This window comes from Balaenoptera borealis, assembly GCF_965194805.1.
Source record: "Balaenoptera borealis genome assembly, chromosome: 20".
NCBI classification, from domain to species: domain Eukaryota; kingdom Metazoa; phylum Chordata; class Mammalia; order Artiodactyla; family Balaenopteridae; genus Balaenoptera; species Balaenoptera borealis.
Genome location: NC_138879.1, coordinates 45,168,885 through 45,193,668, shown reverse-complemented (window position 1 = coordinate 45,193,668; position 24,784 = coordinate 45,168,885). Strand labels below are relative to the sequence as shown.

Here is a 24,784-nt window from a genome sequence, read left to right as displayed (position 1 = left end):
ACATAGATCAAGGTAGAAAGCCCAGAGATAAACCGACGCACCTATGGTCAACTAATCTATGACAAAGGAGGCAAGGATATACAATGGAGAAAAGACAGTCTCTTCAATAAGTGGTGCTGGGAAAACTGGACAGCTACATGTAAAAGAATGAAATTAGAACACTCCCTAACACCATACACAAAAATAAACTCAAAATGGATTCGAGACCTAAATGTAAGACCGGACACTATAAAACTCTTAGAGGAAAACATAGGAAGAACACTCTTTGACATAAATCACAACAAGATCTTTTTTGATCCACCTCCTAGAGTAATGGATATAAAAACAAAAATAAACAAATGGGACCTAATGAAACTTCAAAGCTTTTGCACAGCAAAGGAAACCATAAACAAGATGAAAAGACAACCCTCAGTATGGGAGAAAATATTTGCAAACGAATCAATGGACAAAGGATTAATCTCCAAAATATATAAACAGCTCATGCAGCTCAATATTAAAAAAACAAACAACCCAATCCAAAAATGGGCAGAAGACCTAAATAGACATTTCTCCAAAGAAGACATACAGATGGCCAAGAAGCACATGAAAAGCTGCTCAACATCACTTATTATTAGAGAAATGCAAATAAAAACTACAATGAGGTATCACCTCACACCAGTTAGAATGGGCATCATCAGAAAATCTACAAACAGCAAATGCTGGAGAGGATGTGGAGAAAAGGGAACCCTCTTGCACTGTTGGTGGAAATGTAAATTGATACAGCCACTATGGAGAACAGTATGGAGGTTCCTTAAAAAACTAAAAATAGAATTACCATATGATCCAGCAATCCCACTACTGGGCATATACCCTGAGAAAACCATAATTCAAAAAGACACCTGCACCCCAGTGTTCACTGCAGCATTATTTACAATAGCCAGGTCATGGAAGCAACCTAAATGCCCATCGACAGGCGAATGGATAAAGATGGAATGGAAAAGATGTGGTACATATATATACAATGGAATATTACTCAGCCATAAAAAGGAACGAAATTGGGTCATTTGTTGAGACGTGGATGGATCTAGAGACTGTCATACAGAGTGAAGTAAGTCAGAAAGGGAAAAACAAATATCGTATATTAACGCATATATGTGGAACCTAGAAAAATGGTACAGATGAACCGGTTTGCAGGGCAGAAATTGAGACACAGATGTAGAGAACAAATGTATGGACACCAAGGGGGAAAGTGGCAGGGGGGTGGGGGTGGTGGTGTGATGAATTGGGCAATTGGGATTGACATGTACACACTGATGTGTATAAAATTGATGAGTAATAAGAACCTGCTGTATAAAAAAATAAATAAAATAAAATTCAAGAATTAAAAAAAAAGACAACAGATAATGTGTTATTTATAAAACAGATGCAGTATATATGTACAATGGAATATTACTCAGCCATAAAAAAAGAATGAAATTTTGCCATCTGCGACAATGTGGATGGACCTGGAGGGGATTATGCTTAGTGAAAGAAGTTAGGCAGAGAAAGACAAAACTGTATGTTTTCACTCATATGCGGAATCTAAAAAATTTTTTAAAATGAGGGAATATAACAAGATAGAGGTAGATTCACAGATACAGAGAAAAAACTAGTGGTTACCAGTGTGGAGGGGGTGAGGGAAGGGGCAAGATAAGGGAAGGGGATTAAGAGGTACAATCTACTAGGTATAAAATAAAAAAGGTACGGACTACTGATACTATGTATAAAATAGATAACTAATGAGAACCTACTGTATAGCACAGGGAACTCTGCTTGATGCTCTGTGGTGACCTAAATGGGAAGGAAATCCAAAAAAGAGGGGATATGTATGTGTATGTATAGCTGATTCACTTTGTTATACAGCAGAAACTAACACAACATTGTAAAGCAACTATACTCCAATAAAAATTTTAAAAAGAAATTAAAAAAAGAAATACAGAGCCTACAGATGTTAAATAAAAATATTGTAGGAGAATAAATAACAACTTTTTTTAACTAATAAATTTCCATAAATGTTTTAATGCTTAAATAGTAGTAAAATTACTACCTAAGTAAAATTTATCTCTCCTTTCATTAAAAAAAAAATACAAGGAAGTAATATACAACACAGGGAATATAGCCAATATTTTATAATAACTTTACATTATCTATAAAAAGATAGACTCTCTATGTTGTACACCTGAAACTAAGGTATCATTGTAAGTCAACTATGCCTCAATAAAAAAAAAAAAAGAAGATTATAAAGAGGAGATAAGGGGTCACCCTTCCAGAGCTGGCCCTGCCCATGTGCTCTGGCTGCTGGAGGCTGAGCCGGGATCCAGGGAGTGCTCTGACGCTAAAAGGGACCTGAGACACATTTAGGTGCAAGAACCTACTCTCTGTGGCAAGCCAAGCAGCAAGCCTGTCCCTCTTCTTCCAAATCTCCATGCCCAGCTTTTAAAAAAAATTATGGTGAAAAAAACACATAACGGGACTTCCCTGGTGGCACAGTGGTGAAGAATCCGCCTGCCAATGCAGGGGACACGGGTTCGACCCCTGATCCGGGAAGATCCCACATGCCACAGAGCAACTAAGCCCCGTGTGCCACAACTACTGAGCCTGCGCTCCAGAGCCCGCGAGCCACAACTACGGAAGCCCACGTGCTTAGAGCCCGTGCTCCGCAACAAGAGGAGACACCGCAATGAGAAGCCCATGCACCGCAACGAAAAGTAGCGCCCGCTCACCACAACTAGAGAAAGCCCGCGCTCAGCAATGAAGACCCAACGCAGCCAAAAATAAATAAATAAATAAATTTATTAAAAAAAAACACATAACATAAAATTTACTATCTTAACCATTTTCACTGTACAGTTCTGTATCAAGTCTAGTCACATTGTATTGCAACCAGTCTCTGGCATCCTTTTCATCTTACAAAACTGAAACTCTATATCCATTAAACAATAACTCCCTATTCTCCCCTCCCCTATCCACTGGCAACCACTATTCTACTTTCCGTTTCTATGACTTTGATTACTCTAGATACCTCATAAACGCAGCATCATACAGTATTTGTCTTTCTGTGACTGTCTTATTTCATTTAGCATGATGTCCTCAAGGCTCATCCATGTTATAGCATGTGTCAGAATTCCCTTCCTTTTTAAGGCTGAATAACATTCCATTTTGTACCTATATATGCCACATTTTGTTTATCCAGTCACCCACAGATGGACACTTGGGTTGATTGTACCTTTTGGCTATCGTGAATAATGCTGCTGTGAACATGGTTGTGCAACTATCTCTCCAAGACTCTGATTTCAATCCTTTTGGATATACACCTGATGGAAGAAATATTATGACTTCCATATACTGAAGTATTGAAATTTCCATATATTGAAGTAAATTTCCATATATTGAAGTCATTCTGGCTTATACATGATTTAACTTAAAGTTTATGCCTGTTTTGTGGCCTATTTAAACATACCTTGGACATCTGCTTTAACCATTTTAAAAAAGGTGCATTGTCCAGAAGTAAAGAATGTCCATTTTTAAAGATAGAGATAAATGCCTTCCTTCCTGGGATGCCAGTGCTGGTACTCCTTCGATGATAAGCCTCCCTTCCCAAGCATCAAGGCCATACTGACTCGATGTGACATGATGATCTGTCTTTTTTCAAACCTTGAAGGAACATACCACTGTCATTTTTGATGTTCTTAGTTCTGACAAGATATAAAACTGTGCTGAAAACCATGCTTCTTTGGAACAGTTCCTCAGAGCTGTTTGAGAGCCTGTCTCCTGGGCTGTAGTCCTCAGTTTGGCTCGAATGAAACTCTCTTCTATTCTTATTATAGATTGGTTATTGATTACTTCCATTGACATACCCAGAAGCAGGGTTGCTGGATCATAATGACAATTCTATCTTCAGTTTTGAGGAACCTGCATACTGTTTTCCACAGTGGCTGCACCATTTTACATTCTTACCAACAGTGCCCAAGGGTTCCAATATCCCCACATCCTCAATGATGCTTGTTCTTTCCTTTTCTTTTTTTATAGCAGCCATTCTAAAGAGTGCGAGGTGATATCTCATTGCAGTTTTTAAAAATTTATTTTATTGAAGTATAGTTGATTTACAACACTGTGTTAATTTCTGCTGTACAGCAAAGTGATTCAGTTATACACATACACACACACGTGCACACATATACATAGTCTTTTTCATATTCTTTTCCATTATGGTTTATTACAGGATATTGAATGTATTTCTCTGTGCTATCCAGTAAGATCTTGTTGTTTATCCATCCTATGTATAATAGTTTGCATCTGCTAATCCCAAATTCCCAATCCATCCCTCCATCGCTCCCCCTTGGCAACCACAAATCTGTTTCTGTTTCATAGATAGGTTCATTTGTGTCATATTTTAGATTCCACATATAAGTGATATTATATGGTGTTTGTCTTTCTCTTTCTGACTTACTTCACATTGTATGATAATCTCTAGGTCCAGCCATCATTGTAGTTTTGATTTGCATTTCCCTAATGATTAGTGATGTTAAGCAAGTTTTCATATGCTTGTTGGCCAAAGGACTATTCAAGTCCTTTGTTCATTTTTAAATCAAATTATTTGTTTGTTTGTTGTTGTTGCTGAGTTGCAGGAGTCCTTTACATACTCTGGATACTAATCTTTTAACAGATATATGATTTACAAATGTTTTTCTCCCATTCCATAGGTTACCTTTTCACTGTGTTGATTGTGTCCTTAGATACACATGCCCATCTCTACTGGGGGCTCTCTGCTTTCTCATTTAAATTTCCTTTTATGTTTATTTTAATCTGATTTCACCTATCTCAGTATTGTGGGGAGGCTGCAGAGATGGGAGGAGATCGTAAGATTAATTTTGGCTCCCAATCTTCAGGTCCCTGAACCTGATCCCATCTGTTCTTTACCCCTCCCCATCATTATTTCTTGGTGTCCAGCACCAGGCGAATACAGCCCTTCTCCAGGGTCCTTTGAGTCTCAGGATCAAGAAACCAATGCTGGGAATCTCCTGGCAGTCCAGTGGTTAGGACTCTGTGCTTCCATTGCAGGGGACATGGGTTTGATCCCTGGTCAGAGAACTAAGATCTTTCCTGCATGCCACACAGCACAGGCAAAAAAAAAAAAAAAAAGAAAAGGAACCAGTGCTTTCTGAGGTTCAGTGCTCTGGGGGTTCAGCTTCGGTTTATTTGCCCAAGAGATCTTTAGTTGTTGACAAATCTAAGCAGGACTCTGTCTGACCACACCTTTCTCTACTGTGACAGTGACAAAGTTTTCCTCCTGACCTTGAAGGCTGGGAAGCAGGGACTGGGCCCTGCCTGGCAAGGAAGCAAGGAAGCCCTTATTTGTGGAGAGCAGAGCCTTTTATAAAAGGCCTTTCAGGGACTTCCCTGGCGGTGCAGTGGTTAAGAATCCACCTGCCAATGCAGGGGACACGGGCTCAATCCCTGGTCCAGGAATATCCCACATGCTGCGGAGCAACTAAGCCTGTGTGCCACAACTACTGCGCTCTAGAGCCCGCGAGCCACAACTACTGAGCTCACGTGCCACAACTATTGAAGCCCTCGTGCCTAGAGCCTGTGCTCCACAACAAGAGAAGCCACTGCAATGAGAAGACTGCGTACCACAAGGAAGAGTAGCCCCCACTCGCCGCAACTAGAGAAAGCCCGTGCGCAGCAATGAAGACCCAGAGCAGCCAAAAATAAATAAATAAAATAAATAAATTTATAAAAAAAAATTAAAAAAAAATAGAATACATACACTCATATTTTGGGAATTCCCTGGTGGTCCAGTGGTTAGGACTCCATGCTTTCACTGCCATGGGTCCGGGTTCCGTCCCTGGTTGGGGAACTAAGATCCTGCAAACAGCAAGGTGCTGCCAAAAAAAAAAAAAAAAAAGTCATACAGTCATATTTTTTTTTTGTTTTTTTGGCTGTGTTGGGTCTTCGTTTCGTGCGAGGGCTTTCTCTAGTTACGGCAAGCGGGGGCCACTCTTCAACGCGGTGCACGGGCCTTTCACTATCGCGGCCTCTCTTGTTGCAGGGCACAGGCTACAGACGCGCAGGCTCAGTAGTTGTGGCTCACGGGCCCAGTTGCTCCACGGCATGTGGGATCTTCCCAGACCAGGGCTCGAACCTGTGTCCCCTGCATTGGCAGGCAGATTCTCAACCACTGCGCCACCAGGGAAGCCCCCATACAGTCATATTTTATTCATCAATTTCAGACATTATCAGCTTCCCTTTAGATTATGATTTAGCTATAAGGTATACTGGGAAATTTTAGGTCTCTCAAATCAAATGTGATTATAATTTAAAATTTAATCAATATTCAGTGTTTACATTAGAATGCTTATGTATATACTTATAGTTGGGCATCGTGGTATATGATGATTATGATTCCTTTTTTATTTTTATTAAAGTTAATAATTGCCTTGTTAACTTAGTTTTCTTTGTATACATTATTAACCCTTCTCACACCATCTAAAGGCCTATCGTACAGTTTTCCCAGAGTTTATTCACATCAGGTGCTCTGTCATTTCCACATCATTTCTTGGAGACCTTCATTTTCCTCCATCCTGGAGACCTCCAATCTCGTTCAATCCAGGCTAGTTGCTCTCCAGGCCTGCTGCACAGCTGTCATCCTGGCACTTCCTTGGTGTTCCCTTCGCCCTTCTCTGAGTTGGGTCTTATGCCTTCCTCCTTGATTTACTTCCTCTCTTTTGGTGGAGCACATTTACCAGCAGAGGGCTAGTTATGACAGCCCTCAATATGATTGCCTGATGAGTCAGACGCTCCAATGTGGAGGGGTCTCCCTTTATACCTGGAGCATAGTTATATCTTGATACCTACCTTCATCATCATTCTGAAGATTTCCTTCCCTTCTCCTCTGGGTTGGATCTCCTATTTCTTGTGTCCATTTCTTGTCTCATTTTACATCCTCATTTTGGTAGAGCACAACTTCTAATAGCTTGTTGTGAAAGGATATATGAAGTAAACTTTTTGAGAACTTGTGTATCTGAAAATGCCTGATTCTACCTTCACACTGGAATGAGTGTTTGACTGGTAATAGAATTCTTGGTTGGAAACAATTTTCCTTCAGAATTTTGAAGTCATTGCTCCATTGTTTTCTTGTTTCAAGTGAAATCTAAAGTCCTTTTGATTCCTGATCTTATGAAAACTGGTTTTTTCTCTTTGGAACCTAGTAGGTCATCTTTTTGTCTCTAAGGCTTTAAAATGTGACAATAATGTGCCTTGGAGTGGGTCTATTTTTAACAATTCTGCTGGACATTTAGTGGGCTCTGTCAACCTATAAGCACACATCCTCCAATTCTGAGACATTTTCTTGAACAATTTCAATGCTGTTTTCTTCTCTATTTTTTGTGTTTTCTCTTTTTGGATTATTTGGTTTTTCAGGTCACTGGGCAGTCTCTCTAAATTTATTATCTTTTCTTCCACATTTTCTGTTTCTTTTTCTCTTTGCTTTAGTATCTTGGAGATTTTCTCAACTTTCTCTTGAGCTTTCCGTTTCTACTATCATGTTTTTTGTTCTCTTAATGCTCTTTTTCTTATAGCATCCTGTTCTTGTTTCATGGACACAATATCTTCTCTTATCCTCTGATAATATTGACGATAGTGATTATTTTTTTGAAGTTTTCTTTTTCCTGCCTAATTTCTATTTCTTCTGAGTTTTTTTTTTTTTTTCTGTTTGTTTGCTTTAGTCTCTATCATCAGTGTTAGAGGCTTTTCTCAGAAGCTAGTAATCCATGCATTTGGTTATGATGAATAATGGGGAAACAAAAGCAAATCAAATGCTCTGAGTCAACTGTGCGTTTCACTATGATGACCTGGATTGGTCATTTGTTTGGAAATGTCTCTATCTTTAGATCTTTCCTCTTTAGTTGTTCAGATTACTCAGAAAAGACTCTTTAAGTCTTCCAACCAGAGGATATAGGTTTTACTTCTAGCATTCTGGGATCCCAGTAGGAGGAAAGGGGGGGTCTGAACTTTCAGCATGTATAAATAATTAGTACATATAATATATAATTTCACCTTTCAGTGTAGCCCTCAACTGTGCCAGTCGACCTCCCCCCCTTCGAAGACCTTCTATTATTCCTTGTTTTAAGAATAAACACCCACTCATCTGCTGCAATGTACGAGGGGCGTTCATCCCATAGTGTAGAGTAGCAGAGGGGATTTGGCATCTAACTACTTCTCAGCTTTCACCCAATCCTCTTTATTTTAAATTTTACTTCCACCCCACCTCCAATTCCAGATATACATACTTGTAATTTCCAGTTACTGAGTATTTTGAGGATTCTATGGTGAAAATGTAGTTGGTTCCCCACTGCTATCTCAGAATTCTGCTTCTCTATTCTGTTAAATCACTTGGGCCATATGCTCAACATTTTCCAAAATGCTGCTGTTATCCCCCATCTCCAAGTCTTCTCCCCTTCCTTACTTTTAAAAAGTAAATGTCTTTTGGGACTTCCCTGGCAGTCCAGTGGTTAAGACTCCGAGCTCACAATGCAGGGGGCACAGGTTCCAGTCCTGGTTGGTCAGGGAACTAAGATCCCTACATGCTCTGAGGCATGGCCAGAAAAAAAAAAAAAGTAAATGTCTTTTAAAATCTGTTTACTGTTTTTTGGGTTTTTTTTTTTAACATCTTTATTGGAGTATAATTGCTTTACAATGGTGTGTTAGTTTCTGCTTTATAACAAAGTGAATCAGCTATACATATACATATATCCCCATATCTCCTCCCTCTTGTGTCTCCCTCCCTCCCACCTTCCCTATCTCACCCTACTGTTCTTTTTAATGGGACTTTGATGGAAGTGAGATTAGTTGCATGTGTTGAATCTACATTTTAACCTGGAAGTAACTCACTTTTCAAATTTAACTCCTCCTCCCCCCTTTAATTTGGAAGTTATAAAGCCTATTTCTCTTCTTTTTGAATGTTAACCCTTTGACATGCATGCTTTATACAAAATTTAAAATTATTCAGTATCTCTGTCATTCTCTTTAACACCAATCACCCCCTCCCATCTTACATGTAATTGTGGTCCATTATTTTATTTCTGTTTATTTTTTACAGCCTCCCTTCCAAATTAAATATTGTCATTATAATACTGGTTTGTACAGTTAATGTTTGCTTTGATTTACCCACTTGCCTACCAATTTATTGGTACACAACTCCTTTTTCCATCCCAAACCTGCTTTTTGGGATCACTTATCCTAAACTGGACTTATTATGAATCTGATTATTTGTTTGTCCTTCTGAATTCTGGATATTCCTCAACCAATATCTCTTCAAAAATTGTCTCTTTCCATTCTCTTTAGACTCTACTCCCAGAATCCAAATTAGACCTACATTAGATTTCATACTTTATTCTATTTTCTAGGTTTCTTAACCTCAATATTATTTTTCATATTTTATTTGCCTCTGGGCTGAGTTCTGAGTATTTCTTTAGTTCTGTCTTCAAAAATACTCTCTTCTTCTGAATCTAATCAACACAGATACATGTTTAGTCAGTCCTCTGGATTTAGTTTACTTTTATAAAAAAATCAAAATAAAACTTACATATGTGAAATATTTATTTAAGATGAGAGGGTAAAGGTGGTAGAGAGGGTAAAATATATGGTTAAAAGAATTTTTTAGAAGATGGTATCTACTTAGCATGCTAAAAGGAGGGAAGGACCCAGGAGAAAGAAAATAAGAAAGAAAGAAAGAGAGGGAAGGAGGGAGGGAGGGAGAGAGAGAGCTCAGACATTTTATCATTCTTCCATATGGAGTAAGTACGACCCATTAGCATCTGTTGGATCGTCTGTTGTTAGTCAAGGTTCTTAATTGCCATCTACAACATCCACTCTAGCTGATTTAACTGTGAAAACGTTTATTAATGAATATAAGTTGGCTAAAGAATCTCTGGGAGGATCAGAGAACTGAGCATGGAAGTTAAGCTATCAGCCCAAAACAGCCAGAAATAACATGAGCAGGAAAAATGCCTAATCATGCCCCAGGATTTTCCAGGAGAAACACTACTAATGCCACAGTTCATTGCCTAATCCTTATAACACTAAAGTTGAGACCCTGGAACTTCATTCTTATCTAACACCCAAAGGAACAGGATAGCTGCGCTATTGTGCTTTACAGAATTTCCAAACTTCCAGCCTGTGGTCTATAGCTCACATTGCTCTCCTGTGGGTGCCTGTGCTTGAAGGGGACTAGGTCATTGCAGCTGCATGAGAGTCTAGAAAATGTAGACTCTTCTGGCCTCTAAAATACAGGAAGGTAAGCTAGAAACGGCTTGGAATGGTGCTGAGTGAGCTGGTCTATAGCATCTGCCATGCATGGACTTTTATGTCTTGGTGATAAGAGAAGCAGAGTGTATTTCCATTCAGGGGGTCAATGTCCAGTAGTGGTACCAACAGCAGGGCCCATGTCCAACAGTGTTCTGGTTACAAGCTGTGTCCCAACCAGGCAGTTTTTGGGCAAGCCTTGGCTGTGGTTCCTGATTATTTTCCAAGCCTGGTTTTCCAGCCTTCCAGTGAATTCTGTGCATCCCTTGATGACCTTTTAGGGAATTTCTTTCTTTTTTTTTTTTTTTAATTAATTTATTTATTTTATCTATGGCTGTGTTGGGTCTTCATTTCTCTGCGAGGGCTTTCTCCAGTTGCGGCGAGCGGGGGCCACTCTTCATCGCGGTGCGCGGGCCTCTCACTATCGCGGCCTCTCTTGTTGTGGAGCACAGGCTCCAGACGCGCAGGCTCAGTAATTGTGGCTCACGGGCCCAGTTGCTCCGCGGCATGTGGGATCTTCCCAGATCAGGGCTCGAACCCGTGTCCCCTGCATTGGCAGGCAGATTCCCAACCACTGCGCCACCAGGGAAGCCCTCTATTTTTTTTTAATTAAAACTTTTTTTTTGCCACGCTGCACAGCTTGTGGGATCTTAGTTCCTCGACCAGGAATCGAACCGAGGCCCATGGCAGAGAAAGTGCCGAGTCTTAACCGCTGGGTCACCAGGGAATTCCCTAGAGAATTTCTATTTAGATTTGCTAACATCAGTGTCTACTGCTGCCAGTATAACCCTGACTCACACTTACCTCAATCTTACTTTTTTTTCTTTTTTTAAAAAATATTTATTAATTTAAATAATTTATTTATGGCTGCGTTGGGTCTTCATTGCTGCACGTGGTCTTTCTCTAGTTGCGGCAAGCAGGGGCTACTCTTTGTTGTGGTGCGCAGGCTTCTCATTGCGGTGGCTTCTCTTGTTGCGGAGCACGGGCTCTAGGTGCACGGGCTTCAGTAGTTGTGGCACGGGGGCTCAGTAGTTGTGGCTCACGGGCTTAGTTGCTCCACGGCATGTGGGATCTTCCCAGACCAGGGCTCAAACCCGTGTCCCCTGCATTGGCAGGTGGATTCTTAACCACTGCACCACCAGGGAAGCCCTCAATCTTACTTTTTACCCAATCATTTAATCCAAATTACTGTAAAGTAATAATCTGTAAAGTAAGATAATAATAATAAAATGTAATAATATTATTATATAATAATCTGTAAAGTAAGATAGAATTCAAAGAGAGACTGGGCGTAGTGGGCATTTGTCTTTTTGCCTGCCTGGCTTCCACTCCTCTCCTTTTGATTTCTTTTGAGGAACCTCTCTTCCCTGATTCAGTCTATGCAGTGGGGATAGGGTAAGCCAATGACACAGCCCTGGCCAATCACCACATTCGCTCCTCCTGGTCAGGTGATTTTTTCACAGCCTAGGACTCAAGCCAGGCTAATGAGACTTAATTCTAGTACAATTAATTCTTGTTATTTTACATTCGTTATGTTCTATAAAGTTGCCAGGAACACTGAATTAGCCAGTACTGACTATTGTAGGGGAAATAAAAGATTAGGTTCCTGCAAGCCTCTGTTCACATTTTCATCAACCAATCAATACCTAACCTTGTTTATATGTGTTTCTGTTTACACACATTATTTAATATATTATTGACTCATGGACATTGAACTCACAGCCAGCAGCACTATCACTCATGCCTGAGAAGGCTTATCTAACATACTTACTTTCTCCTTAAGGCACATTGGCAACCTGCTTGCACTTAGGAACACTAGACAGCACTCTAGTACTACACTTGGGGGCCATTTCAGATAGTGAAGTCAGCAAGAAAAAGCACGAAAATGCCCAAAACATGGCACCAACTAGATTGTAAAAGGGATGTTTGTTTACAGTATGAGCTGAGACAAAAAAGCAAAGCGTCATGTTGTTTGACCTCAGCTGGGAACAAGTTAGGTGACTCAAATTCTTCACCACTCCGCACTTGTCCACAAATGACCCTGAAAACATGGTGAAAGTGCCCAGTATTGATTTTGGGGTTACAAATAAATTTTAGCAACTAGGTGAATTCACAAGTCTATGATTCATGAATAATGAGAATTGAGTGTACTCTTGTTGGAACCATTGGAAAGAGGAGCTCTATTTCTGCAGGGCATGGGGCTGGGAGGGCAGGATCTAAGCCGGGGGCTGCTGCTACCATGGGAGAAAAGCCTGAATGAAGGAAACCAGTACAGAGGAAAGCAGAGCTGAGGTGGGAGATACTCAGTCCTGAAGATGTCTGTTGAGACTCTGGATCAAGTCATGCCTGAAGCATACTTCCCTTAAATTTTTCTGTGCAGTGAGCCAGTAACTTCTCCTTTTGCTTAAAAGAAAACAAAATGAAAGGCACTGGTGGCAAGGTCTTAATAAGGGTGTGAAAGATCAGAATATAACTCCTTACTCGTTACAGGGAGACAAATGATCAAAATGTTAAAGCTGTTTACAACTTCTTCCCTTCTCCCCATGCCCCTGAAGGACTCCTTTATCAGTGTTTTTCTTACCTCCCTCCTCTGGTCTTATTGTGAAAACTGGAGAAATCAATGAAGAGAGAACCAAGGAGATGGGATGGGGGAGTTTTGTGGAAACGATGTGAGATTGGCTGAACAGGGAGAAAGAAAATAAGACTGGGGGACTTCGCTGGTGGCACAGTGTCTAAGACTCGCACTCCCAATGCAGGGGGCGTGGGTTCGATCCCTGGTCAGGGAACTAGACCCCTCATGCATGCCGCAACTAAGAGTTCACATGCCGCAACTAAGAGTTCACATGCTGCAACTAAGGAGGCTGCCTGCTGCAACTAAGACCCTGCATAACCAAATAAATAAATAAATATTAAAAAGAAAGAAAGAAAAAGAAAATAAGATTGAGATGGTAGAAAAGGCAGAGGGAGAAAAAACCCTGAGTTGTCATGGAAAATGGGGTAGGAGGGATTTGGAAGGGAGAAATTCAGAAACATCAGGGCAGCTGCAAGGTACAGAGGGGATTAAAAACTTTTTTCTTGGGGTAAAATATGCGTACAGAAAAGTACACAAGCCATAGTGTACAGCTCAGTGAATTTCCATGGAATGAACACATGTGTAACCAGCGCTCAGGTCAAGAACATTAACAGTCCCATCGAAGCTCCTCCCTCCATCACCCTGCCCAGAGTAACCACTGCCTATTAATGGCAGAACTCGGAGGTATTGCCGGTTCTGTTCCAGACCACTACAATACAGCAAATATCTCAATAAACCGATGCACACAAGTTTTTTGGTTTCCCAGTGCGTATAAAAGTTATATTTACACTATACTGTAGTCTACTAAGTGTGCAATAGCATTACGTCTCTAAAAAATGTACATACCTTAATTAAAAAAAAAACTTTATTGCTAAAGAATGCTAACCATCACCTGAGCCTTCAGCAAGTCATAGTGGTAACATCAAAGAACACTGAACACAGATCACCGTAACAAATATAATAATAATAGTAATAATATTGATAATAATAAAGTTTGAAATATTGCAAGAATTACCAAAATGTGACACAGAGACATGAAGTGAGCAAATGCAGTTGGAAAAGTGGTGCCAATGGACTTCCTCGATGCAGGGTTGCCACAAATCTTCAATTTGTGAAAAACACAATGGTGGGAGAAATTTTCACATATTGAGGTATGGGGAAGTCATTCTGGCTTACACATGATTTAACTTAAACTTTATGCTAACTAGGACAGCCTATTTTGTGGCCTATTACACATACATTGTATAGCCAATATTTTATAATAACTATAAATGGAATATAGCCTTTAAAAATTGTGAATCACTATGTTGTACACCTGAAACTTATAGTGTACATCAACTATACCTCAATAATAATTAAAAAAAATACACTGTACATCTGCTTTAACCATTAAAGAAAGAGGTCCAGAAGTAAAGAATGTCCATTTTGAAAATAGAGATAAATGCCTTCCTTCCTGGGATGCCAATGCTGGTATTCCCTCAGTGATGTCTCCCTTCCCAGGCACCAAGATCATACTGACTCACTGTGTACATGCTGATCTTTTTTTTTTTTTTTAACCTTGAAGGAATATATCCCTGTCACGTTTGATGTTCTTTGTTCTGACAAGATATGTATAAAACTGTGCTCACTTCCTTAGAGTTATCTGAGAGACCGTCTTCTAGGCTAAAGTCCTCAGTCTGGCTCAAATAAAACTCTTTTCTATTCCTGTTACAGGTTGTTTATTGAGTATTTCCATCGATAACAATATCTGCCTATAGTCAAATTAACAGATTTCTTTTGACAGTTCTTTGTATATTACAGAAGTGGATTCACACAGTATGTACTCCTTTGTCTCTGATTTCTTTCCCTCAGTGTTACTTTGGCGAGATTCACCCATATTGTTGCCTGTAGTTGTAGTTCATTCATTCTTGCTGTTTATAATATTCCCTTGTGTGAATACCCACAATTTCTCTGTTTTGCTCCTGATAGACATTTGAGTTGTTTCCAGATATTTGGCTATGTTGTCAAGACTTGATATTTACTTTTAGATATTCAGGCATGTAGTAACATTGTATTGTGGCTTCATTTTGCAATTGCTGGTGACAAATGAAGTTGTGCAATTTCTCATATGTTTATCAGCCCATTTGAATATTCTCTTCTGTGAAATGTCTGTACAAGTCTTTTGCGCATTTAAAAAATGACATTTTTCTTATTGATTTTTAAGAGTTCTTTATATATCCTAGATATGAGTCCTTTGCCAGATAAATGTATTACAAATATCTTCTATTCTATGGCTTGCATTTTCACTCTTTTAAGGGTGTCTTTTGATAAATAGAAGTTTTAATTTTTAATATAGTCTAATTTATCTATTCTTTCCCTTATAGTTAGTGCTCTTTGTGTTGAAAAAAACTCTTTGCCTACTCTGAGACTATTAAAGCATTCTCCTATGTTTTCTTCTAAAAACAACCCATCTAGAATTTATTTCTGTGTAAGGTGTAATGTAGGGGCTAATTTTTTTTTTTCTATATAGCTTTCCAATTGAGCCAGTACCATTTATTAAAAAGACTATCCTGGGAATGGAGATCTCAAGAGATATTATTGTAGCTTATGAAGGGGATCTTTGAAAAATGTAAGTAAATGTTAGGATTACTTTTAATGCTTTTGGTTGCTAGACTACTATTTCTCTGCAATAGAGCCCCAAGAGGAGGTGAGGTGGAGCCAGCCCCAAAGCATATTTTGTTACGTTCTTTATTTCTAGGTGGAGTACTAAATATCTATTTTTAAAATTTGGACTTATTTCTCGCTGATAGATTTACTGTTAAAATAATTGAGCCTCAGAAATTGAGAATGCATTCAGTGGACAATCCTTGGGTCCCAAGACATTTTACAGTCGGCAGACAGAAGGATCTGAGGAGCTCAGGGTGGGAGATGGGGAGACCTCTGGAGGGATAGGCCTGAGCCTGGGTATGATGGACTTTGGGGTTAAAAATATGCCTTGGGAGTTCCCTGGCGGTCCAGTGGTTAGGACTCGGTGGTTTCACTGCAGTGGCCCTGGTGCAGTCCCTGGTTGGGGTATTAGGATCCTGCGAGCCGCGCAGTGTGGCACAAACAAACGAACAAACAAACAAACAAAAACCCCTTGATGCCCTCTCAGTTACCTTTCTTCTTTGGGATGCTCTTCCCTTAGCTGTTTGGATAGAAACATGATTTGGTCAGTTTAACCCTATTGATTAAGATCTTGTTACCCCTATTCAGTGCCAGGCACTTGTTGGACTATTTACTTCATTATTTAAATCCTCCAAATAATCCTGAGAGTTTAGTATTTTTGTCACCATTTCATAGATGAAGAAATAGACTCAAAGAGCTTAGTTGGCTTGCCCAAAGTCACAAAGCTTGCAGATGTCCTAAAATTATATAATTTTCCCCTCTCCTACATCTCTGTCTCAGCAACTGATATAATAACAACTAGTCAGAAAATCAGCAAGGATACAGAAGAACTAAAAAACGCCATAACTAACAGTATCTAATTGACATTTACAGAATACTCTACCCAACAACAGCAGAACACGCATTCTTTTCAAGTGCCTGTGGAACTTATACCAAGATAAACCATACTCTGGGCCATAAAACAAACTGTAACACGTTTAAAAGAGTTGAAATCATACAGAGTGTGTTCTCTGACCACAGTGGAATCAAATTACAAATCAACAACGGAAAGATAACAGGAAAATCTCCAAACACTCAGAAAGATAAACAACATATTTCTAAATGATCCGTGTGTCCAAGCAAAGTCTCAAAGTAAATTTAAAAAACACATTGAACTGAATGAAGATGAGGCATATTACAACATATCAAAATTTGTGGGACACAGCTAAAGCAGTGCTGAAAGGGGAATTTACAGGACTAAATGCTTACATTAGTAAAGAAGAAAAATCTCAAAGAATAATCTAACCTTCCACCTCAGGAACCTAGAAAAAGGGCAAAATAAACACAAAGCTAGCAGAAAGAAAGAAATAATAGAGATAATAAAGAGCAGAAATCCATGGAATTGAAAACAGAAAATTTATTTATTTATTTTTATTTAACAAAGTATCTTTAATGTTTATTTTTAAATTTAATTTAATTTTTTATTGAAGTGAAGTTGATTTACAACACTGTGTTAGTTTCAGGTGTACAGCATAGTTGTATATATATATGTGTGTATATATATGTGTATATATATATATGTATGTATGTATATATATTCTTTTTCAGATTCTTTTCCCTTATAGGTTATTACAAAACTTTGAGTATAGTTCCCTGTGCTATACAGTAGGTCCTTATTAGTTATCTATTTTATGTTTAGTAGTATGTATATGTTAATCCCAAACTCCTAATTTATCCCATAAGTTTGTTTCCTATGTCTCTGAGTCTATTTCTGTTTTGTAAATAAGTTCATTTGTATTTTTTTTTAATTCTACATATAAGCGATATCATATCATATTTGTCTTTCTCTGTCTGGCTTACTTCACTTAGTATGATCATCTCTAGGTCCATCCATGTTGCTGCAAATGGACAACAGAAAATTTTTAAATAGAGAAGTTCAAATGGGAGGAAGAAAAGCTGGTTCTTTGAAAAGATCAATAAAGTTGAGAAACTTCTAGCAAAACTGACAAAGAAAAAAGAGAGATCACATTTTTGCCTATCCAGAATAAAGCAGGGGCTATCACTACAGGCCCTGCAGACATCAAAAGGATAAGTGAATACTATGAACAACTCTACACACATAAATTTGACAACTTAGACAAAATGGACCAATTTCTGAAAAAGCACTAACTAATATAACTCACCCAATATGAAACATAAAATTTACATAGCCCCATAACTATTAAGGAAATTGATTTTGTAACTTAAAAATTCCCCCAAGAGGAATCTACAGACCCAGATGGTTTCACTGAAGAATTCTACCAAATACAGGTATACCCCGATTATCGAAAGTTTACTTTATGCCACTTTACTTTTATAAAAGACCTACATTAGTACCTGTTTTCGATAAGCAAAAGAAATCTAAAGAGGATTTTCATTTTTACGAAAAAATGCTAAAAGCAAAAATAGTGTCCAGAGTTTGTTTTGCAGCAAGCATCGTAGAAGCAGCACATATCCCTGGGCAGCAGGAGTGGCACTGCCAAGCTTCTTTCCTGGTAACTACACTCAGCATCAAGCTGCCATAGCTCTGAACTGTGTCTGTGAGCATCTGTGTTTTATCTCAACTTACTTTGTGCATCTGTTAGCACGATGTGTCCTAAAGAAGAAGCAAGATGTGTGCTTCTTTGATTTATACCATTTTAGCTTAGGAAAGGTTTCATAGGAACACTCTATTTCCAGATAGCGGGGGAAACTTGTATATAAAGAAGAATTAACACCAATTCTACAGTCTCTTCCAGAAAATAGAAGAGGAGGGAACACTTCCCAATTCATTTTATGAAGCTAATATTACTCTGATACCAAAACCAGACAAAGACAGTACCAAAAAAGTAAACTACAGACCGATAGTCCTCATGAATATAGATGAAAAGATCCTTAAAAAAATAGCAAATAAAATTCAGCAATATATAAAAAGAATTACACACCGTGACCAAGAGGGGTTTATTCTAGGCATGCAAGACTGTTTCAGTATTTGAAAATTAAACAATGTAATCCATCATGTTAACAGGCCAAAGAAGAAAAATCACATGATCATATCAATCATTGCAGAAAAAGCACTTGACAAAATTTAATATTTATTCATGATAAAAACTCTCAGAAAAATAGGAATAGAGAGGCACTTCCTCACCTTGATAAAGAACATCTACAAAAACCCTATAGCGAGCATACTTAATGGTGAAAGACTGAATGTTTTTCTCCTAAGACTGGGAACAAGACAAAGACTATCTACTCTCACCACTTTTATTCAGCAAAGTACTGGAAGTTCTAGCCAGTCCAATAAGACACGACAAGGAGATGGAAGATATGCAGATCAGCAAGAAAGAGAAAACCATCCCTATTTGCAGATAACATGATTTCCTGTGTAGAAAGAAATTTCAAAGGGATTCACAAAAAGAAAGAAAAAGAAAGAAAGAGAAAAAAGGAAAAAAGAAACTCCTAGAACTAATGAATATGTATTCATTCGTACATTAGTACACTGAAATTTAAAATACAATACCATTTACAAGCACTCAAAAGAAAAAAAAAAAGAAATACTTAGGTATAAACCTAACAAAACGTATACATCATTTGTATGCTGAAAACTATAAAATGCTGAAGGAAGAAATCAGAGAGGATCTAAATGAACGGAGTACACAGAGTGTTTATATATTGGAAGGCTCAACATAGTAAAGATATCAATTCTCCCCAAATTAACATACAGATTTAATACAGCCCCTATCAAAATTATAGCAGGAGTTTTTGCAGATATACGCAAGGTTATTCTAAAATTTATGTGGAAAGACAAAGGAACTAGAATAGCTAAAAACAATTTTGAAAAGAAAGATAAAGTGGCAAGAACAAGTCTACCCAACTTCAAGAGTTATAATATAGTAAGAGTAATCAAGACTGGTATTGGTGGGGAATTCCCTGGCGGTCCAGAGGTTAGGACTCTGCACTTTCACTGCTGAGAGCCAGGGTTCAATCCCTGGTCAGGGAATTGAGGTCCCACAAGCTCATGCAGCGAGGCCAAGAGAAAAAAAAAAAAAAAGACAGTATTGGTGGAGGAATAAACCCGTAGATCAATGGAACAGAATAGAGAACCCAGAAGTAGACCCACACAAATATGCTCAACTGATTTTTTTTTTTTTTTTGGCTGCTCCGTGCCATTTGTGGGATCTTAGTTCCCCAACCAGAGATTGAAACCCGGGGCCTCAGTGAAAGCTCAGATTCCTGACCACTGGACCACTAGGAAATTCCCCCAACTGATTTTTTATAAAGGAGCAAAAGTAATTCAGTGGAGGAAGAATAGCCTTTCAGCAAATGGTCCTGGAGCAATTGGAGATACATAAGCAAAACAAACAAACAAACAAACAAACAAACAAAAAACCTCAACTTAAACCTCACGTTTTATACAATAATTAACTCAAAATGGATCATGTACTATGAAAATGAAAACTATGCAACTTTTAGGGAAAAAATGGGACAAAATCTGCAGGATCTAGGGCTAGGCAGAGTTCTTTGATCTGACACCAAAAACACAATCCATACATGCAAAAATTGCTACGTCGGACTTCACCAAAATGAAAACTTTTGGTCTGTGAAAGACCCTGTTAAGAGGATGAAAGATAAGCGATAGACTGAGAAAAAAATCATTTGCAAACCACATATCCAACAGAGGACTAATATCTAGGATATAAAAGAACTTTCAAAACTCTACATTAAAAAAAAATCTAATTAGAAAGTAGGCAAAAGATATGAAGAGAAATCTAATTGAAGAGAATATACAGATAGAACATTTATTACAACTGCACGTAAATCTACAATGATCTTAAAAAAAAGTTTAATTAAAAAAATTAAATCCTTCTCTACAGATTGCAAGCGTTTGCATGACAGAGGGAAGTAAAAATCCTTTTTTTGAAGACTGTTGGGCATTCCCTGGCGGTCCAGTGGTTAGGACTCCGCGCTTCCACTGGGGGCACAGGTTTGATCCCTTGTAGAACCGGTTTGATCCCTGCAAACAGGGAACTAAGATCCTGCAAGGCATGTGGTGTGGCCAAAAAAACAAAAAACAAAAACAACAAAAGACTTTGTTGGACTTCCCTGGTGGCGCAGTGGTTAAGAATCCGCCTGCCAATGCAGGGGACACGGGTTTGAGCCCTGGTCCGGGAAGTTCCCACATGCTGCAGAGCAACTAAGCTCGTGCGCCACAACTACTGATCCTGCGCTCTATAGCCCATGAGCCACAGCTACTGAAGCCTGTGTGCCACAACCACTGAAGTCTGTGTGCCACAACTACTGAAGCCTGCGCACCTAGAGCCCGTGCTCCGCAACAAGAGAAGCTACGGCAGTGAGAAGCCTGCACACTGTAACGAAGAGTAGCCCCAGCTCGCCGCAACTAGAGAAAGTCCGCGCACAGCAAGGAAGACCCAACGCAGCCAAAAATTAAAAAAAAGAAAAAAAAAAGACTTTGTTTTTAATATTCTTCTACACACACACACACACACACACACACACACACACACACACACGACTCCGTTGATAAAACATTCTGGTCAATGAATCCTTAATTAATGACCATTTGCAATGAGAATTCCCAGCCCCAAAGTCTTAACGTCTCAGAGGAATGACTCTCCCAGGATAGGATTTCCAGCTCAAGGCCAGTTCAGGGGGTATGGCCATTTTGTCAGGAGTCTCCCACAGCCCCTAACCCCCACTTGTAAATGTCCCTGGCTCTTGATAGCTGTGGGGCTTCTGGGCCTGCCCCATCTGTAAAATGGGAATGTCTACAGGTCTCAATGAGATAATATTGTTAAGTGTTTAATACAGTGACTGCTCCTTCTGTTGGTTTGCAAACTGGTCCCTGAACACGGAGGGCAAGGAGAGACCAAATAAAGAGACAGCCACTCCAGAGGGGTAGGTGACAGGTTTAAAATCGCGGAACTTACATATCAGGCTTGTTTTGGGTGACTGCAAGAGGAGTAGATCTCCACACCCACCAGCCACCACCTCTAAAATTTATGTAGAGGCCTTATCTGGGCTCAGTCGTATATACCAACCAGATGGTCTCAAAACACTTGAGTATTTTAAGGCTGTGTCCTTGGGGCAGCTTCCTGGGGGGTGGGAGCAGGGAGAGGGAAGCTTCTAGAGGGGAAGGCCAGCTGAAGGCACATACCAGGCACAGGGGAGTGTGTGAGGAGTTTCCGATTGCCCTGGTCTAGCTTGCGGGTCAACTGGTGGTCCTGTCCTCTCAATAACCCCATCCTTCTCCTCCGCCTCCTCTCTTACCTCCTCTTCCTCCTTTTCTTTGAGAATAGGAACACCAGTTACATGGTGATTGCAAATAGCAGGTGGTGGATTGAAGCCTGATGGAATCTGGAGAAGAAATGCTGGCAATCAAGTCTGGAGGGGATAAGGAGTCTTGTGATCAAGGAAGCCTGGGAAATGAGGTGTGTGTGCTGAGAAGGAAGTTCCTGGTAGAAGGGCATGTGATATGTTGACAGGCTAACATTTCAATAGTGTGTACTTTTCTCTCCAGTGAAAAGCCCCACAGAACCAAGAGGGCTAGTCTCTGGGAGGTTCACTGAGGCTATGGTCTGACATTTGAAAGATTCTAGGAGAGTCCTGGGGTCATGCACTTCTACTCTTTTCAATAGAGATGACTTAGAACTGGCTTGCTAGATGTAATTGTTCATATTCATACCTTTATAGGACCTGTCATTACATAAATTAACCCATTGAAAAGAATCTTCTCTCTTGACAATTCTTTGTTTAGAAAATAACCTTGCTTAATCTGCTGGGTTCACTTTCAAGATGTAGAGTGAGGTCTCTATCTGCAGGTTGGGGACTTTATTGGAGCCTGGAGAGCACTGTCATACCAGGCGTGGCCACCAGGAAGCAAGCAAGAGAGCTTGGGTCAGGTCTAGAGAGAAAGTCCATTAGGAGCAGGATGCAAGGAGAAAAGGAAGAGGGCAGCTAAGGTTCCCAGTCACCAGGAAGCAGGGAACCTCCCAGGCCACGGAGATTGGAATTAGTCTTGCTGCCGAAGCCTGGTCCCTGGTGTTACCTGTGGGGTGGTTGTCACTGAGCCTGTGCACAGTCCCTAAGTCCTAGCCTGGGCCTTGGTGGGGTCTGCTCTGAAAAGACTGGTGCCCTAGAACCATACTGGCTGCCTGGCTGTTTTTAGGACCATCTGCCCCAGTGCTGTGCTGTTCAGAAGAGAACCTTGGGTAGACCCTGCTGGAGCTGGACCCCAGGTTATCCTTTGCAAACTGCACTTAATCTTTTCCATCAGGCTTTCTTTATCTCCAGAATCTATCCAAGTTGCAGCTGGGTAGAGATCAGGGTTTTTCTCCTGACTGGCAATCAACTCACCTTCTGATAAGTGCGTATTGCTCTGCACGCCCCATGCCCCACTGCGTACAAACTTGGGAGAATCAGGCTGCCTCTCTCATGCCAAAAGGTGCGCATGTGACCCAGCCAGCCCAGCCAGCCTCTCCATTTCCTGGGAACTGGATTCTTGAGAGTAATGAAGTAGGGTTACAGCTGCTTTCTCCTGACAACAGTGTCCAATAAAGTGTGTCTGATGGTTCCTGCTGCCTGGATTCCCAGAACTGTCCTGCATCTTGTCTTAATTGTGACCTGGCTGTTCGGCTTTCTTTGTATTCTGAGAGTTACCCTTCCAGGGCCTTTAAACAAATCCTTTTTAAAAAGACAGCCAGAATATGTTTCTTTTCCTTGCAACTAGAGAATGCTAAGTGACACATGGGCTGAATCTCACAAGATGACATCAAGTGTAAGGGATACTTGTATGGGCCTGCAAATGGGTCCCAAACCCCCTGCACGTGGGCCAAATGGTGGACACAGGAGCAGAGTGTAAAACGAAAGCTTGGGGATTCCCAGAACAACACAGCAGGAGCCAGCAAGACAGTGAGAGTGCGCTTCCCACCCCCCCCCAATTATGGTTTAATTAATGAGACCAGGTAATGGGGACAAGCCAGGTGACGCTCACGCGGCGTCCTGTAGAGTGATCTGTTCCTTCAAGACAGGTCACTATGGGGAGGAATCTGGAAATCCCATCAAAGGAGGAATAGTTGAAGGAGCAGAGTTGTTCAGCCTGGAGCAGAGAAGGCACGCTATCTTAAACAATTACTTATTCAATCATCTGACAATTATTCCTGGCATGTCAAACACGGCTAGATAAGGAAAGACACATAACTTACAGTTTAGTGCCCTGATTCGGGGGAGCAGAGCTCTGTGGCTGTGCCTGCTCCAGATGGGGAGTGGGCTTCCTGGAGGAGGGGGGTATCTGAGGTGAGTCTAGAAGGATGTGTAGGAGGGAGTTATTCCAGGAAATAGGCAGGGAGGGAGTGGTGGGCATGGGGGAGGGACTTTTAGGCAAGGGCAGTAGCAGGTGCCAGGGCTCTATGGGAAATGGGCAGAGTGTCTTGCATAGAGTGGGTGCTGAGTGTGAGGGAGCTGGCACCAGATCAGAAAGAGCCTCAGAGGTCAGGCCAAGGGAACTATTGAAGGTTTTTAAGTAGAGAAGGGACACAGTAAGATTTGCTTTATATATATATATATATATATTTTTTTTTTTTTTTTTTTTTTTTTTTGGTCTGTGTTGGGTCTTTGTTGCTGTGCGTGGGCTTTCTCTAGTTGCGTCGAGCGGGGGCTACTGTTCATTGCAGTGTGCGGGCTTCTCATTGTGGTGACTTCTCTTGTTGCAGAGCACGGGCTCTACACACGTGGGCTTCAGTAGTTGCAGCACACGGGCTCAGTAGTTGTGGCTCGCAGGCTCTAGAGCTCAGGCTCAGTAGTTGTGGCGCACGGGCTTAGTTACTCCGCAGCATGTGGGATCTTCCCAGACCAGGGCTCGAACCTGTGTCCCCTGCATTGGCAGGCGGATTCTTAACCACTGGGCCACCAGGGAAGTCCAAGATTTGCATTTTTAAAATATCGCTGTGGAGAAAGATTTGGAAGCAGATGAAGCCTAGAATGTATGAGACAAATTAGGAGTTAGTTGGAATAGTCCGAGGAGAGAAGGGGCCTGGGCTGGTGGATTGGCAGTGAGGGCAGGGAAGAAATTGATGGGGGAGCTTATTGGGGTGGTAGGATAAGGGGGAGGAGAGGAAAAGAACAGGTCACGGAAGGCCTCGTCTGCCAGGTAAGACATTAATTGGTGAGGGTGGCAGCTGGTCTGAGAGCCATCCTGGCCATGGCAACAGAATCCTGGGCAGTCAAATGCCA

The 24,784-nt window shown here is 40.4% G+C and overlaps 1 protein-coding gene across 2 annotated transcripts in view; it reads right to left on the bottom strand.

Moving 5' to 3' along the window:
- Positions 1-23,792, bottom strand: part of SLC13A2 (solute carrier family 13 member 2) — a 53,086-nt gene extending 29,294 nt beyond the window's left edge. The window contains exon 1 of one of the 2 annotated variants that reach the window (XM_082372732.1): positions 21,824-23,792. The gene's annotated coding sequence lies outside the window, so the exon portion shown is untranslated. The remainder of the gene's footprint in view (positions 1-21,823) is intronic. The other variant, XM_082372733.1, reaches the window with a different exon arrangement.
- Between the last annotated feature and the right edge of the window lie 992 nt (positions 23,793-24,784).